This window comes from Microtus pennsylvanicus, chromosome 7 (assembly GCF_037038515.1).
Source record: "Microtus pennsylvanicus isolate mMicPen1 chromosome 7, mMicPen1.hap1, whole genome shotgun sequence".
Classification (NCBI taxonomy): Eukaryota; Metazoa; Chordata; class Mammalia; order Rodentia; family Cricetidae; genus Microtus; species Microtus pennsylvanicus.
In genome coordinates, this window is record NC_134585.1 from 116648303 (window position 1) to 116664801 (window position 16499).

Genomic DNA, 16499 nt, shown 5'->3' on the forward strand with positions numbered 1-16499 from the left:
CAATGGTGCTTTCTGGAATTTCCAACAACTCGCTCAGTTCCTCTTTCTTCCTTGGTCCTGCTCAGAGCTGCCTTGTTGGCAGGCAGCCGCCTGTGAAATGTGCACCTTTCAAAGCAAATGGCTCCAGGAGCTCATAATTGCTGCCAAACGTGTGTGGATTTTAATAGCCCATTTTCATTAGCCTTGTGTGAAATCACCTGTCTCTGTGTTGTTACCCAACTTAATTGTCAATTATGGTGATTAAGCCTGGCTTTCACTACCATCGCTGGTAATCATCAGTATTATCTCCGAGGCTGAACCGAGGAAGAGAAAAATCACTCTGGAGGTGCAGGTGAATATTTTGGTGTCAGTGAATGAAGCAGCGTTTTTCTTCGGGTTGAACCAAACCTGAGCAGAGCTGTCATTTCCAATCTTCATCTTAGGCCATGTCACCTCCCTAATCACTGTGTTTCCTGTCATCAAAGAGTTCTTGGTGCCCTTCTCCTTCTCCAGAGATGCACACCCTAGCTAATTAAAGGCAGTAGGTCAGACACTTACAGCCCTTCAGATGCTTTTAGCAGGGTTGATGATCTGAAGTTAGGGATGCCCCAGAACATGTTTTTAGGATAGTATAGAAAGTCCACCATTGAGAAATTTGAAGGTTTTGGTTACGTTTTTGTTTGTTTGCTTGCTTTTAGATTTATTTTATTTTTATTTATGTGTATGTACATGTGTATATAAGCACCCGCAAAGGCCAGAAGAGGGCAACAGATCCTCTTGGAGCTAGAAATAAGGGTACTGTTGGCTGGGAACTGAACTTGGGTCCTCTAAAAGAGCAGAGAGCTGTCCCAACCTCTGAGCCATCTCTCCAGCCCCATGCTGATTCCATGTCTTCATTATTAAAACATGCCAACTTTAAGCATCCTGGCTTAGCATCTATTATATAGACTCATTTAACTGTGCTTCCTGACCAATATTTTACTCCTGGAATTTGAAATGAACAGTACTGACAATGCAGGAAACCATTATCCCTTTCCTCCCCCTTTATACACTTCACTTTGGTAAAATTCCCAAGCCCACTTCTGTTATGCTTTTATGAGATTTCAGGACATGACAAAATAATGAAAGACGTTTAAAAAAATGCTATCATTAGACATCATCTCTAGTATTTGAGTGCCATGTGTGTCCCCGAGGTTTGTGACACTCTTAAGATTTGATGGCTTTCTTTATCTCTCCAAAACCCTTTGAGGAAACTAATAATACATTTTTTTTTTAAATTCTAATTTAATGGGAAGAAAGAAATTAAGTCATGTAAGCTTAAGGGATATGAAGAGTGAGTCGGTGCCTGCTCACTGCCTTCTGGGGTTAAGAAAGAATAAGCTGTATCGCACACAGTCTTAATAAAAACACCCAGAACCACAACCAGGCAGAGTTCATCTCGCAAGCGTGGCCGAGGCAGGGAGAGATAAAGGAATTAGCTTTCTGGATGTGTCTTTCCTTCTCTCGGTAGATTTGTCCACATTTAATTCTGTTTCCAGGGCTTTGTTTTTAAAGACCTGGTGACCACCAGTGGGTTCCTTTGTCACTCTGGCCTCCCCAGTCTGTATTCCACATCAGACAGGCTTTGTCACCTTCGTTCTCATGCATCCCGCAGAGTGAACAGTCGGAACCTGGATGCTTAGGGCAGTCTCCTAACTGCTCTGAATAAACACTTCCCTTCAGATAGAAATATTTGCTATTTTTTTATTTTTCCCAAGAGGAGGACATGATTTAAAATATCATCTAGATATAAAATTTGAGTACACATTACTCTTTATTTTCTCCCCTATGAAGCTTTGCCAATGATTCCTCTCCTAAATCCCTGTGGCAAAACAAACCACTGTTTTGCCTGTGTTCTACTGTTCGTCCTTACATGCGTTACCCATTTTCCTTACATGGGTTGTGATGGAGGAAGGTCATTGGCTAATAAAGGAACTGCTTTGGCCCATCTTATTGGTTAGGACGTAGGTAGGTGGAGTAAACAGAACAGAATGCCGGGAGGAAGAGGAAGTGAGGTCAGACTCGACAGCTCTCCTCTCCGGAGCAGACACCTCAGAGAGAGACGCCATGCTACCTGCTCCAGGGAAGACACGTGCGATGAACCTCCGACCCAGGATGGACTTAGGCTAGAATCTTCCCGGTAAGACTTGTGCTATACAGATGATAAGAAATGGGCTAGTCCAGGTGGGAGAGTTAGCCTAGAAGATGCTAGGTAGAAATGAGCCAAGCAGTGTTTAAATGAATACAGTGTCCATGTAATTATTTCGGGTAAAGCTAGCCAGGCAGGCGGCTGGGGTTTTGGGGACGTAGCCCCGCCGCCGCTCCCTATTACTACAGGGTTGCCAGTTTTTCTTATATGGGTCACATTTAGGGTTTCCCTTGCTGTGATCAACACCATGACCAAAGCAACTTGGGGAGGAAAGGGTTTATTTCATCTTACCCTTCCAGGTAACAGTTCGTCACTGAGGGAAGTCAGGGCAGGAACTCAAGGCAGGAGCTGAGGCAGAGGTAATGGAAGAACACTACTTCTGTCGGACCTGCCATGACAAGCTCTATAGAGGCCAAAGTCTCAGTACTTTACCCTAAGGCAATACCTGGTTCCAAGAAAGACCACAAACTGAGACCACCCAGGCACCACCCAGGAGCAGACCATCCAGAGAAAATTCCTAATGTTCCAACCGTTGTAGATTGGATCACCTGACAGCACACACCCATCACTTTTCACCAGGATACCCCTAGACAAATGCCAGCCAATCAGGGATCTTAAACCTTAGAAACCCCTCATCCCTACCTTTGCTTCTATAAAAACCCACCCTAACTAAGCTCAGAGCTCTAAGATCACTCCAATACGTTGGACACAGGGAGTCTGAGTTTGCAAAGTTGTATAAGAATAAAGGGTCTTTGCTTTTACATACAGGACTCTGTCTCCTAGTTTGTTTTGGAGGGACTCCGTGATCTGGGCATAATACTTACTGGCTTGCTTCTCATTACTTACTCAGCCTGATTTCTTATACAACTCAGAACCACCTGCCTAGGGTTGGTACCACCTGTAGAGAGCTGCGTGGAGCCGCACCTGATGGTGATGTAGAGAGCTGCGTGGAGCCGCACCTGATGGTGCTGGCTTCTGCCCTCTGCGATCCCGAAAATGAGTGCTCTCTGTGATAATCAACTTCTATTATGGCTAAGGCCTGACTCATCCTATTATCACGCAATGATTGTCAGCTGCTTACATATGCGTGGACCTATGGGCAGTGCCCACGTGGCAATCCGGGGTTGGTAGCCCATGCCTTTTTAAGGGCTGGGAGAGGTTTGCCCGGAAGGAGAGAGAGGGAGAGAGAGAGAAAGAGAACAAGGTCCTGAATAAAACTGCTAGCAAGAAGAGCTCCGGTTGTCACAACTTCCTTGCTGGTAGAGGTGGTATGCGACAACCACCCACAGTGGGTTGGGCCCTCCTGGTGTGGGCGGTCCTTCTGTCTGTCTGTTGTTTTTATTGGTTAATGAATAAAGAACTGCTTTGAGCCTAGGGCAAGGGCAGAACAGAACTAGGTGGAAAAAGCTAGGCTATATGCTGGGAGAAAGAAGGCAGAATCAGAGAGAAGCCATGTAGCCTGCCGGAGATAAATGCTGGGAACTTTACCTGGTAAGCCACAGCCGGTAGATTGGTGATTTAATTAATACAGTTTCTGTGTGATTATTTCAGGGCTAAGCTAGCAGGGTGGCCAGAAACCCTTCTCCAACACCCTCCCACATTCAGAAAATGCCCTACAAATTTGCTTATAAGTCAGTCTTATGCAGGCATTTTCTCATTTTAGAGTCCTCCTTCCAAATGAGTCTACTGTAAAGTTTTTATGGTCCAACAAGCCTCTCCACTGATGCAATAATTCAAATCAGACCAAATCAAACCAAATTAGGAAAGGCCCAGGTTTAATGGATTCCATGCTCCCAGGTGGCCTTCCAATCCCTAGAGAGAAGTTGGGAAGGAAGATCAGAAAATCACGGAGAGGAGGAAGAAGAACCAGAAAGACCACCAGAGTTCATTCTGTGTGTGTGGGAGGGGCAGTTTAAATGGCCTATGGGAGTGGTCTTGACCCTCTCTGGGGAGGGGTCACTGTTTGGTGGGCTTTCTCAGAGGTGGAGTTTGGACTGCTCCAACTCTCAGGAGAGGGGGTTTGGGGTGGAAAGTTTCACCCAAACATTTTAGAATGGATGCCAGGGGCTGGGGTGAAGCTTCCAACCAAACGTCCCAGACTCCTTAGAATAAGGATGTTAGGGGCTGAGATGATGCTTCCAACCAAACATCTACCTTGCTTCAAATTGATTTAAAACTCACCAACCAAAACTCATCCACTTACCACATCCCTTCCATTGGTTTTTGAGCAATCCCAAATTATCATCCCTAGGTTTGGCCAGGAGAGTCCTTCCTCAGCTGCTGTGCAAGCAAGAAGAGGCAGATGATGGGAACTAACATTTCAAACACTCGCGTGCATAAAGGATGAGTGTCTCCTAGGAGAATTTATGGTCTCTTTGTGGAGTGATTGAAAATAGGACGAAAATCTCTGGCTGCTTGGAGGGGTTGTAGAGGCTCAGCGGTTCTCTATTGGCCAGGGCTCGCTAAACCCGGCAGGCTCAGGCTTCTCTATTGCCCAGGGCTCTCTGAATCCGGCAGGCTCAGGGTTCTCTATTGGCCAGAGCTCTCCAAATCCGGCAGGCTCAGGGTTCTCTATTGCCCAGGGCTCTCTGAATCCGGCAGGCTCAGGGTTCTCTATCGGCCAGGGCTCTCTGAACCCGGCAGGATCAGGGTTCTCTATTGGCCAGGGCTCTCCAAATCCGGCAGGCTCAGGGTTCTCTATTGGCCAGGGCTCTCTGAATCCGGCAGGCTCAGGGTTCTCTATTGCCCAGGGCTCTCTGAATCCGGCAGGCTCAGGGTTCTCTATTGGCCAGGGCTCTCTGAACCCGGCAGGATCAGGGTTCTCTATCGGCCAGGGCTCTCTGAACCCGGCAGGATCAGGGTTCTCTATTGGCCAGGGCTCTCCAAATCCGGCAGGCTCAGGGTTCTCTATTGGCCAGGGCTCTCTGAATCCGGCAGGCTCAGGGTTCTCTATCGGCCAGGGCTCTCTGAACCCGGCAGGCTCAGGGTTCTCTATTGGCCAGAGCTCTCCAAATCCGGCAGGCTCAGGGTTCTCTATTGGCCAGAGCTCTCCAAATCCGGCAGGCTCAGGGTTCTCTATTGGCCAGGGCTCTCCAAATCCGGCAGGCTCAGGGTTCTCTATTGGCCAGGGCTCTCCAAATCCGGCAGGCTCAGGGTTCTCTATTGACCAGGGCTCTCTGAACCCGGCAGGCTCAGGGTTCTCTATTGGCCAGGGCTCTCCAAATCCAGCAGGCTCAGTTGTTCTCTATTGGCCAGAGCTCTCTGAATCCGGCAGGCTCAGGGTTCTCTATTGGCCAGGGCTCTCCAAATCTGGCAGGCTCAGGGTTCTCTATTGGCCAGGGCTCTCCAAATCCGGCAGGCTCCTCACTGGTTTTTTAATGTTTTGTCTGATCTTAGTGATACCAGGCCTTCCGAATAGCTGACTGCGGTCTAATTAGAATGTTGTGTTTTCTGTGAGTGTGTTAGCGTTTCTAGTTAGGGCAGAGTCTGTGCTGTATCCCTTCCTATCCTGTAATGGAACACAGTGTCTGGCTCATAAAGGACAACACCATTTGCTAAACAGACCTGAATTGTCCCTCTCCACCCACATCACTCAGTGCATCAGCTCTGAGATTTCAGGGAAGGCAGAGGCAATGTTAGACACCCATTTTCTTCCTTCAAGGTTTCCGGCCTCGCTGTATATTCAAAGCATAGAGACAAAGTGTGATAATGCCTCTGACAGCAGGGTCTCTTGACCTGTGACACTGTCCAGCAGCTTCCAGGACAACAGATTGCTGATTCTGGACCCTCCTTGGCTTATCCTTTGAGCTCAGGGACCAGCTTCTTCCTGGTGATTTAAATTTGGAGCTGCCTCCAAGATTTTAGCCCTCAGAATCAAAAGCTCCCAGAATTTTCCTGCAAAAGTTCCCCGATTCAACCACCTCTCTGCCAGTTGGGGTTTCTGAGGAAATGAACCAAAGCCGGCAGTGGTTGCCATGGTGACTGAGTCTCTCTGGAGCGAAGTCAGGGGAGCATCCATTTAAAGGAAAGGGGGAGCAATATTGTACTAGAATGGCCATCTGCTAACAGTGAAGTGGTCTTGGAGAAAAAAAAAATCTCTCTGAGCGGGGGCAGCCAGGAAGCCTTAAGGAACGTGGAGTCACTAGCTAGATTAGACATTTCTCTACAACTCAGCGAGATGTCAGGGAAGTCACTGAACAGCAGTGACATTCCAGCCTAGGAGAGGAGGTGCATCAGAATGGGCCCTGGCAGGAGGGCTTTGTGCTTCCCCAGAATCCCTCGGCATCCTGGGAGTGGCCGCAGAGAAGACAGAGGAATCACTCAGGGCTTGGCATTGGCAAAATCTCCTAGGTGTAGCTTAAACACACCTGTGCAACAGGCACACCTGTGGTGACTAACAGCCACACGCGCGGCGCTGTTTCCTTAAACAGTTCGCCGCAGCTTGAACGGGAGTACATCTGCGCGAAGCTGAAGTGTATGGAAAGCAAAAATGCGTTCATCACTCTACCGAGAGTCCCTAAATCACAGAATGTTTACGGGAGTGAGCTTGCTAATTTATTGATAGGTGCAGAAGTGCCTGCCGCATAGTTTATGCTCAGTCAAATCTCATCCTGACTTTTTTTTTTTTAAGAAGTCATTTTCTCAGAATCTGATGAATGTTCAATCTGAAGCTGCAGCCCAGCGAGCACATTTCTTCAAGATGCTTGCAGGTGGTGGACACACCCCATGGGCCTATGGGGTACTGGAAAACAAGCAGCATTTGCCTCAGGATCCAATGACCTCCAGGGGCAAGTCAAAGGCCTTTTTGGCTTCTCTCTTCCAGGCCTCCCCTCACTGTGGCCCTCTCTCAGGATGACACAGGATGACAAAAACCTCTCCCTGAGGAGGGGTCCGGCTTGAAGTTGGCCAGATCTTTCCCATCAGGTTACACTCTTGAAGGGCAGCCTCAGCACACACCGATGGATCCCCAGTTCTTTCTTTTCACTTCCTTCCACAGGCAGCTTCCTTTCTCACCTCCAGTAGGGTGGCAGTGTCCACTGCTCTCGGGAGAAGACCCAGGGTTGGCAGAGAGGCTCAGTTCCTGTGAAAAGCCGGAGCAGAGACTTCTTCCTTTCTTGTTGCCCATTATAGATGAGAGGTCTAGGTGAGGATTTGGGTTTTTGGAGGTGCACAGAGAGGTGGGTTAAGCAGCCAGCTTTGTTTTCAGTCCATTCAAACAAGCCTAGCTCAAAGGAATAACTTCTCTCTGAGGGACAGTCTAGGCCATGGGAATCTTGTCTGGGAAAGATCTTACATTGTAGAGGGTCACTTTACTAACTTGTGTTTACATTTTTCCTTTGTCTAAGACCCTCAGAACCTCTCTGTTGACAACTTAATTCCAGCTTTGTAACCGGGAAGTTGGAACAATTCACTCTTGTATTCTTTCAATATTTCTTTTATCCCCCATGTTGAGGATGTATGTATGTACATCAAATACATTCCTGATGCACATAGAAGCCAGAAGAGAGTATCAGATCTCCTGAAGCAGAGATACAGGAGTTGTGAGCCTCCTGATGTGGAGGCTGAAAGTTTTCTGCGCCCCGATAAACCTCTACACCAATACAATAATCCGAATCAGAACAAATCAAACCGAATTAGAAAACGCCCAGGTTTAAAGGATACCAACGCTCCCCAGTGGCCTTCCAAGCCCTCAGAGAGGAGATGGGGAAGGAAGACTGAGAAAACACGTGTTTGTTCTCTGGGGGACAGTTTAAATACCTGTGGGAGTGATCTTGAGCATCTCTGAGGAGGGGTCACTGTTTGGCAGGCTTTCTCAGAGGTGAAGTCTGGACTGAGGCAACTCCCAGGGGAGGGGCTTGGAATGGAACTTTCTACCCAAACATTCCGGACTCCTTGGATACATAGATACCAGGGTCTGGGGTGAAGCCTGGACCCAAACATTCCAGACTCTTTGGGTATATGGATGCCAGGGACTGAGGTGAAGCTTCCAACTAAACAGAGGCTAAGAAGTAAACCCAAGTCCTCTACAAAACCAGTAGGTGCTCTTAACTGTTGAGCCACCTCTCCAGCCGCCATCTTTATTTTAACCTTTTTCTATCTGTTAGTCACCTGAAAGCAAGAATCATGTTTTACTTTCGTCTATGAAAGCATGACTGTAGTATAGCAGGCATAACAGTTCCCTAATACACAACCTTTTTTTACACTGGAAAAATTAATTCTCGAAGTTTAAAGGGACCCAAGAAGTCACAGGATTCCTCCCCACATCCAGGAAGGAATTTCCTCCCAAACTTTCACAGCAGGTAAGACTGATTCTCTTCCAGGTGATGGGAAGCCCACTGCCTTGCATTTAGTCTGCCTGCTATTGGGCCACATCTATGCGGGGACAAGATTCTCTGTGGTGACACACAGTGGGCCATTTGCAGCTGGTGTAGCCCCGCAGTTCCTGCCTACGTCCATCTTACAGCCACACCGTTCTCACAAGTTCATCTCGCAGCCCTTCAAGCTTTTCCATTACCTGGATATTAATATCTTCTGTATATTAATATCGTCTATGTTGTTCAGAAAAATGCCCGTCAAGATGTTCTGATCCTCCATCTGTCCTCTGTGGAAGTGGTTGCATCATTGTTCTTGTGAGTTGCGGTACCACACACAACAGTGGGGCGAAGTGGCAGAGAGCACTCAGCTTTCCTATCAGTGGATGTGCTGGCTCCTTGTGTAAACATTGCTGTGGAGCGACTCTTACTCATCCCAAACTTGGGTACTGGGTTTAGAGATCAGGTAAATGGTCTTCTGTTTATTCCTCTTCATGAATATAATGTTCCCGGTGACCAGGAAAGCCCATCGAGATGTATTTTAGACACCGATTCTTTCAGGAGAAACATTCTTTCAAGTGTTATTGTAAGGATTACTCAAACTAATACATACAAAGCACTTAAAGCCCCCACATAAAATAGGTACTTAATAAATACTAGTTTATGTAGCTACAACCAACCAGTTATAAATTAAGACAATCTCTAAGTTTCTTGACACACCTAGATTGGTGAGGTTTTTTATGACGTTTTAGCGTTTATAGTTACTTTAGGGCTCTGAATTCTCTATTACTCAACCAAATACTATAATACACCCTGCTCCTGGAAAAGTAGACATAGTTTGCATAAGAAAGAACAACCTTCCTTATTCTTCCTTCATGACTGTGTTAGCCAAATGACGAAAATGGTACGGTCATCAGGTAAGTGTTACCAGCAGTAAGCTCATCAAGAAAAGAAGTGAGCTTGCTGGGATGTGGTCTGAAGAGTCTATCAAGAATGAGTAGGAAGTGTCAGTTTCTATGTGGAGAGTGAGATTGGTAAATATAGGTAAAACATGATGCAAAAGAAGTAGACATTCATTGAAAATTTGAGCTAATGATAACAGAGACATATGAAGTGAGTTAAACACAGCTACAAGGAATAGCTGTGCTGGCTGTGTTATTAGCACCCTGACATCATCAAGACTGTACTACCAACTTCTTAAAGGGTGTGGCTCAGGGAGCTTGTGCTTCGGATTGCTGTGGTGTTTGTCTAAAATGAGAAGTCCATGGTGTTGCCTCAAACCTGTGAGTTGAAGTCACTAGAGGTTGGGCATGGGAACCGGGTGATCCCCAGGTGTGCAGAAGGGTGAGAATATAGGAGGGCAAAGGGTGGGGATTGCGTGGAGGAAAGTGGGTATGTCACTCCTCTACTGCAGAGCCACGCCGCTGACTTACGCTGCAACTCACCCGCCTGGAAGCTGTGTACTCTGGAACTAGGGCCTTTCCCCTTTTTTCTCTCTTCACTCTGGACCACAGCATGACAATACAAAGAACATGGGGTCTCCATAGCCATTAGACTTGAAAAACCAGTATTAAAGTACGATTATTAGACCATTCATTGGACAAAGCGATGAGCTCATAATGGCATCTTCATTCTGATAGTTCATGTACTGTAGCATGTCCCCCACCCACTATGCTTTCTTGTTGTCCCTCCCTCCTCCTGCTAAGACCTTTTCATGCACATATATGGGAATATTCCACATATGGAAGGAAAATACCATATTTGTCTGAATTCAGCTTCTTTGGCTAAAAATGATCTCCCATTCCATCCATTTTTTCCTGCAAATGAACCAATTTATTTTTCTTTCTTGCTGAATAAAACTCCATTGTGTATATATACTACCTTTTCTCTCTTTGCTCAGACACCCAGATCAATTCCTCATCCTGGCTACTGTGAATAAAGACATTAAATACAGGTGTGCCGATCTCTGTTGTAGGCTGACTTAGAGTCCTTTGGGAATGTTCATAGGACTGGCATAGCGATCCTATTGTAAATCTACATTTAGTTGTTATTCATTAACAAATCTCCATACTGATTTCCTTAGAACAGCCATTAGATGTTTGAAATGCCTCAACAAGCTCACGTGGCCAGGACTTTGCTAATGCCATAGATCCCAGAGGGTAGAGACCATTGCCACGTGTCTCAAAGCACCTTGCCTCCAGAGCAGTTACCTGGCATTCGCTCCCAAGAAGCTTCTTGGGCAGCACTTCTGACTCACAGAAGTTCACTTCCAGATTTGTACCATGTGACTCTGCCTTCCTAACTGACAGTGAGCTAGAATGAACCTTTCCCCCTCAAGTTGCTTTTATCAGCGAATGCTATCCTAGCAACAGAGAATGCTATCCTAGCAACAGAGAATGCTATCCTAGCAACAGAGAATTTTATCCTAGCAATAGAGAATGTTATCCTATCAGCAGAGAATTTCATCACAGCAACAAAGACAAATCAAAATATTCTCAGAAAACCATTACCATATGTTTTCTGTATAAAATAGTGGGTTTTCTGACATTTTCACACACACATTCAATGTATGGGGCCATATTTTCCTCCTTCCCCTCCCCCTCTCATTGTCCCTGACTCTTTCCTCCAAGTGGGACTCCTTACAAGTGTTTTGTTTTGTCTTGAAGAATTGCTTTTAAGATAGATCTCACCATGTATATCGGGCTGGTCTTAAATATGGGATCCTCCTGCCTCAGCCTCCTGAGGGACCGTTCTCAGTCATGACTTAATAGTTCAGGCTGGATGAGGGTCTTCCTTTCCTGAGATTAACTGGGGATCTGGGGTTCCCTGCAGAAGTGGGATTTACCTAGTAAGAAGTCAGAGAGTGGCTGTTGGGTCAGCAATGATTTATGTCTGACGTGCATCCTCCTATTCCTTTCCATGAGCGTGCACACATGCGCATACATCATTCTCCAGGAATACTGGAGTTCTTTCCCCAGTGGGCTTTTCCATATCTTGTTTCTGACGCCTGATGACTTTTACAGGATTACTTCACGGACTTTCTAGGTCTCACTTAAAATACCTCTTACTCTGGGAACTTTTTTCTAACTCCCTCCCGAGTCAGGTACCCTAACTCATTGCCATGAGCTTCCTTTGTGTTTGTGTTTCTAAACATTAATACCCTGTCTTTAATTGATATTCCTCCTACAGCATCTTTCGCGGGGCATATGGCAGGAAGACAGGACACCATTTCTTTATTTTCCATTCTGTCCCTGGAACAATATTAGGAAGTAAAAAAAAAAGAATATTAGTGGAGTAAATGAACAGTCTCCTCCAGCAGACCTTAGAATATATTGACTACAGTTTCCATAAGTTAAGGTTATGTTTGAACTTCTGAAAGACAAAAGGATTTCATATAGATGACAAAAAGGACACGAAGGAGTCTTGCGGTCACAGAAGACATTGTTTTATGATGAACTCATTATAGAAGTTGGGAAGTTACCCAGATATCACTTTGTCCTGACCTGAATGTATGAGGTCAGGACCCAGAAAGTGTCCAGGTATGTGACAGGGTCTAATGTGGCTAAGCTTGTGCCATCTGGACTAATGAGAACTCTTGGTCCTGTCCTTCCTCCTGTGTGGGTTTTCATACCTATACCAAAGAAAAGCTCTGTTCTGAACTGTCTAGTCTAACTCCCCCTTTTTCCTTTTTTCATGGTTTTACTGCTCACTCCAAATCCTACTTGTCACAGCCAGTGCAGCCTGGATAGCTGAGACTGCGGGGGGGGGGGGGGGTCCCGGGATTGAGACATGGAGGCTTCTTTTCAGGTGGAAGAACAGCAACCTTGAGCCTTTTATACCTCTACTGCTTCTGTGGAGACCCACGGGCCAGAAAGAACACAAACATCCTTGTCAAATACAGACCACAAGGAAGTTCCACTGTCAGTCAGGGGAGTGAGGGCAGCTAGATCATAACACTACTGGCATCTGTCGAAGTTACTGTTCTTGCGCTGTCAAGAGACACCATGATCTAGGCAATGTATCGACGAAAGCATTTAATTAGGGCTTGCTCACAGTTTCAGAGGGTGAGTCCATGACCATCATGGAGTGGAGCAGGGCAGCAAGCAGACAGCCAGGCATGGCACTGGAGCAGTAGCTGAGTGTTTACATTACATCTTATTTGAAAGTTAGAGGAAGAAAGAGAGAGAGATAGAGATAGAGATAGAGAGAGAGAGAGAGAGAGAGAGAGAGAGAAAGAGAGAGAGAGACTGGACCTGGTGGGAACTTTTGAAACCTCAGAGACCACATACAATGACACACCTCCTCCAACAAGGCCACACCTCCCAATCCTTCCTAAAAGAGTTCCACCGAGTAGGAACAAAGCCTTCGTATGTGAACCTATGAAGGCCACCCTTACCCAAACTATACACACTCTGCTTTGCTCTGTATGTATTATATAATAATTTGAATGTATCCGAAGCAAGATGTTTTTGGTTAGATTCCAACCTGGAAAGGCAATAACAAAATGAGACAGTAAGGAACCAAATAAGAAATAAATAATGTAAGGGAGAACAGCACAGAGTTCTGGGTCAGCCTTAGCCTTTGCTGAGGTTTGGGTATGCAATCCCCGGTCAGATGATGTTGAGTAGGGAGAACCTTCCAGAGACAGCTAGCAGAAAGCAATTATGTCATGGGGAATCTACTATATAAATAAATGCATTAACACGGTTTCTTGGGAGGGAGTTAGGTCTCTCGTCCTGGATTATTCTAATGTTGACCTCAGCTGCAGGACCCCATTCACCTTCTGCTTCTTTGCCGTGTTAGGATGCAGCCAGAGGGCCCTCACCAGGATACCGGCAGCATGTCATTCAGAATCAATAGCCCGAATAATCATGGGCCAAATAACCCTAATTAGATACCTGCTCATGCCCTAGGTATTTTGTTATAGCAATACAAATCAGACTAAACAGTCTTTTTCAGAGAAAAAGAAACATAGGCCATTGCTTTCGTAAGCTTTCATTCCTGTTCCTGGCTTCATAATTGTTTCTTTTATGGCCCAAAGAACCAGATAACCCTAAGTACAGGCTGTAAGGAGTCTTTCTTTGCCTTGCCAGCCAGTTCTCAAATAACAACACAGAGACTTATTACTATGAATGCTCCACCTTAGCTTAAGCTTGTCCCACTTTAGGCTTTATAACTTAACCCATTTATTTTAATTTTCATTACCTCATCTCTCAGTACATGTTGCTTCTTTCAAGTCTGGCTGGCAATTCTGCCTTCTTCTTTTTCCCAGAATCCTCTCTGTCCCTGGAAGCCCCACCTAACCTCTTCCTGCCTAGCCATTATTGGCCATCCAGCTCTTTATTAAACCAATCAGTCACACAGTGTACGAAGGTCTCACAACAAAAGCAACTGAAAAGGAAAGAGCACACTGTTCTTCATCTGAAAACAAGCAAGTAGGCCAGACATGGTGGGTACACTTAATCTCAGCATTGGGAGAGAGAGGCAGGGGGATCCCTGTGAGTTCCAGCCAGGGCTATATAGCGAGAACCTGTTGAAAGCAAATGAATGGTAACGGGGCTGCCAGGACAAGCCAGCCAGGAAAAGCTCCTGCAGTACAAGACTAATGCCTCTAGATCAATCTTCATGACCCATGACTCCTGAAAGTGGCCCTCTGACCTCTGCACACGCACTACGGCAGGCACACTTTAGGACATATGTTCCTGCGCTCACAACCCCCCTCCACACAATAATAATAAAATAAAATACAATCCCGACCCTCCTTGTTCCTTAAATAGACGATGGTAAACATTGCTTAAAATGATGTTAACAAAGAGACCAAAGATACAAGACTCTAACAAGTCAGTGCTCGGGTGTGGTCAGAACCTTCTCCCTTGGCTCACTGTCTGTGCTCAGATGCACCTCACTGGTGTCATGTGATTTCACGAAAGATTTTCTTCTAAACTCATCTTGACTTTTTATTTTACTGTCATCCCTGGACTGTCTTACTGGGGTAAGGCATGGGTTTCAGACTCTCTTAATTTTATATATATATATGTATATATATATATATAAAGTTTGCCCATCTGCCACAGCTTCCTCTGGTCCCAGCCAGAGGCCTTCCTTCCCTGCCTGACTCTTAAGACTAAATATAGAGTTTGTTCGGCTCTTCCTCAGGCTCACCTGCTGTTTCTTTTACTAATAAACAGCATACGGAGACGGAGAACAATTAGCCTTGTTAGCTGTCACTGTCAGGGGCAGGAACCTTCGTGACTTTCTTTTTTTTGTAAAGGAGTAATGGTTTTGTATCCTTTCAGAGTGAGCTCTTTCTCTTTCCAAACAGCTTCTCTTCACCAGGGAGCCTGGAATTTATGAGAAAAGACTTCTCTCAAACTGCTGCTCCACAAGTCAGCGAAGGGGTAGAGCTCTTCCCCTGAAAGGAGCGGTGCACATATTATTTTGAATGTAATATGTCTATTAGCTCCTTGAGCATTGCATGCAATGTATTTGGCTCATCCTCAACTCTTCCCCCAACTCCTCTTCCATCCACCCTCACCTTCCTACCACTACCAATTTCTGTTTTCTTTTTATAATAACTATTGTGCTGTGCATATACTCCTGAGTGCGGGGCTGTGCACTGCAGCATGGTCCACATACCAGGACCCTTAAAGAAAACCGACTCCCCCTCCCCTAGAAGCAGCCAACTATCTGTCCACAGCTCCTCAGTTACAGGTGAACGCTTCCCCACTCCATGCTAGAATGTAGACTGACTGACTCTTGTACAGGTCTTGGTACACATTTTCTTTTTTCTTTCTTTCTTTTTTTTAATGATTTATTTATTTACTTATTTATTATGTATACAGTGTTCTGTCTGCATGTATGCTGGAAGGCCAGAAGAGGGCACCACGTCTCATTTTAGATGGTTGTGAGCCACCATGTGGTTGATGGGAACTCAGGACCTCTCGAAGAGCAGCCAGTGCTCCTAAACACTGAGCCATCTCTCCAGCCCCACATTTTCTTATAAGAGAAACTTTTTAGAAGTGCAAATTAAAACTTTGGGGATACTTACCAAGAAAGACCATCAATAATTGCTTGCTACCACAGTTTCAAAGAAGAAAGCCAGAGAGATGCGCGGCTATATGTTGCAGTGTTTCTTTTGCTTTTGACTGTTAATTTTCCCACCTAATTCCAAAATGCCTAATACCAAAGGTTGCTGCGGATCTAGTCAGTCCATCAGCTGTGGATCTGTCCTAACAAACCACTCACCTCTATAACCACGACGATGCTGGGGGCAGAATGACGGGCTAGGAAGGCCTCTTTCTTACCACCATTCTAGAGTCAGCTCCCCCGCTGAAATCTGCAGGGCACAAGGCACAGTTGGTGGAGGGCTGACACCATCGCATGGGGCAGTTAGCAGTGAGTTTTAAGTGAGGGGCACTTGCGTCAGTTGTGGGCTGTGCACATGATTCATAGAAAGTGAATTCCAGAAAGAACATTGACTCGTGGATTCAATATTTGTCTTCATTTTCCAAATACAGTTTATACTTACAAAACAGAGTTTGTTTATATTCTGGGTACGTGTAGTTATCTTTGGCTGTTCTGAGCTAGTGGCTAAATCACCCCCACCCCCGTGCAATAGGTGGAATACTTAAGGGGAGACAGTAACACTGATGAGCCCTCGGTGCCCGAAACTCCTGTCTCATTTAGCATCTTGTGCTCTCATGGAGCAAATAAGAACATCTCCGCTGTGCAGATGATGAAGCTGAGGCCCGGAAGGCTGATAAGCGTGGATGAAATTTATGCCCTGGAAATGCTGAAGCACGCATGCGCAGCCCTTGTATGGTGATTCTGTTGAACTTGTCTGTATTGGGTTTTATGGTCTAAGTTGAGGACAACTGACCAGGTCTCTTCCTCAAGAGGGCACAGGATCTCATGACAGATGGTTGTGAGCCACCATGTGGTTGCTGGGAAATGAACTCAGGACCTTTGGAGGGGCTGGCAGAGCTCTTAACTAACTGCTGAGCCATCTCTCTAGCCCCTAG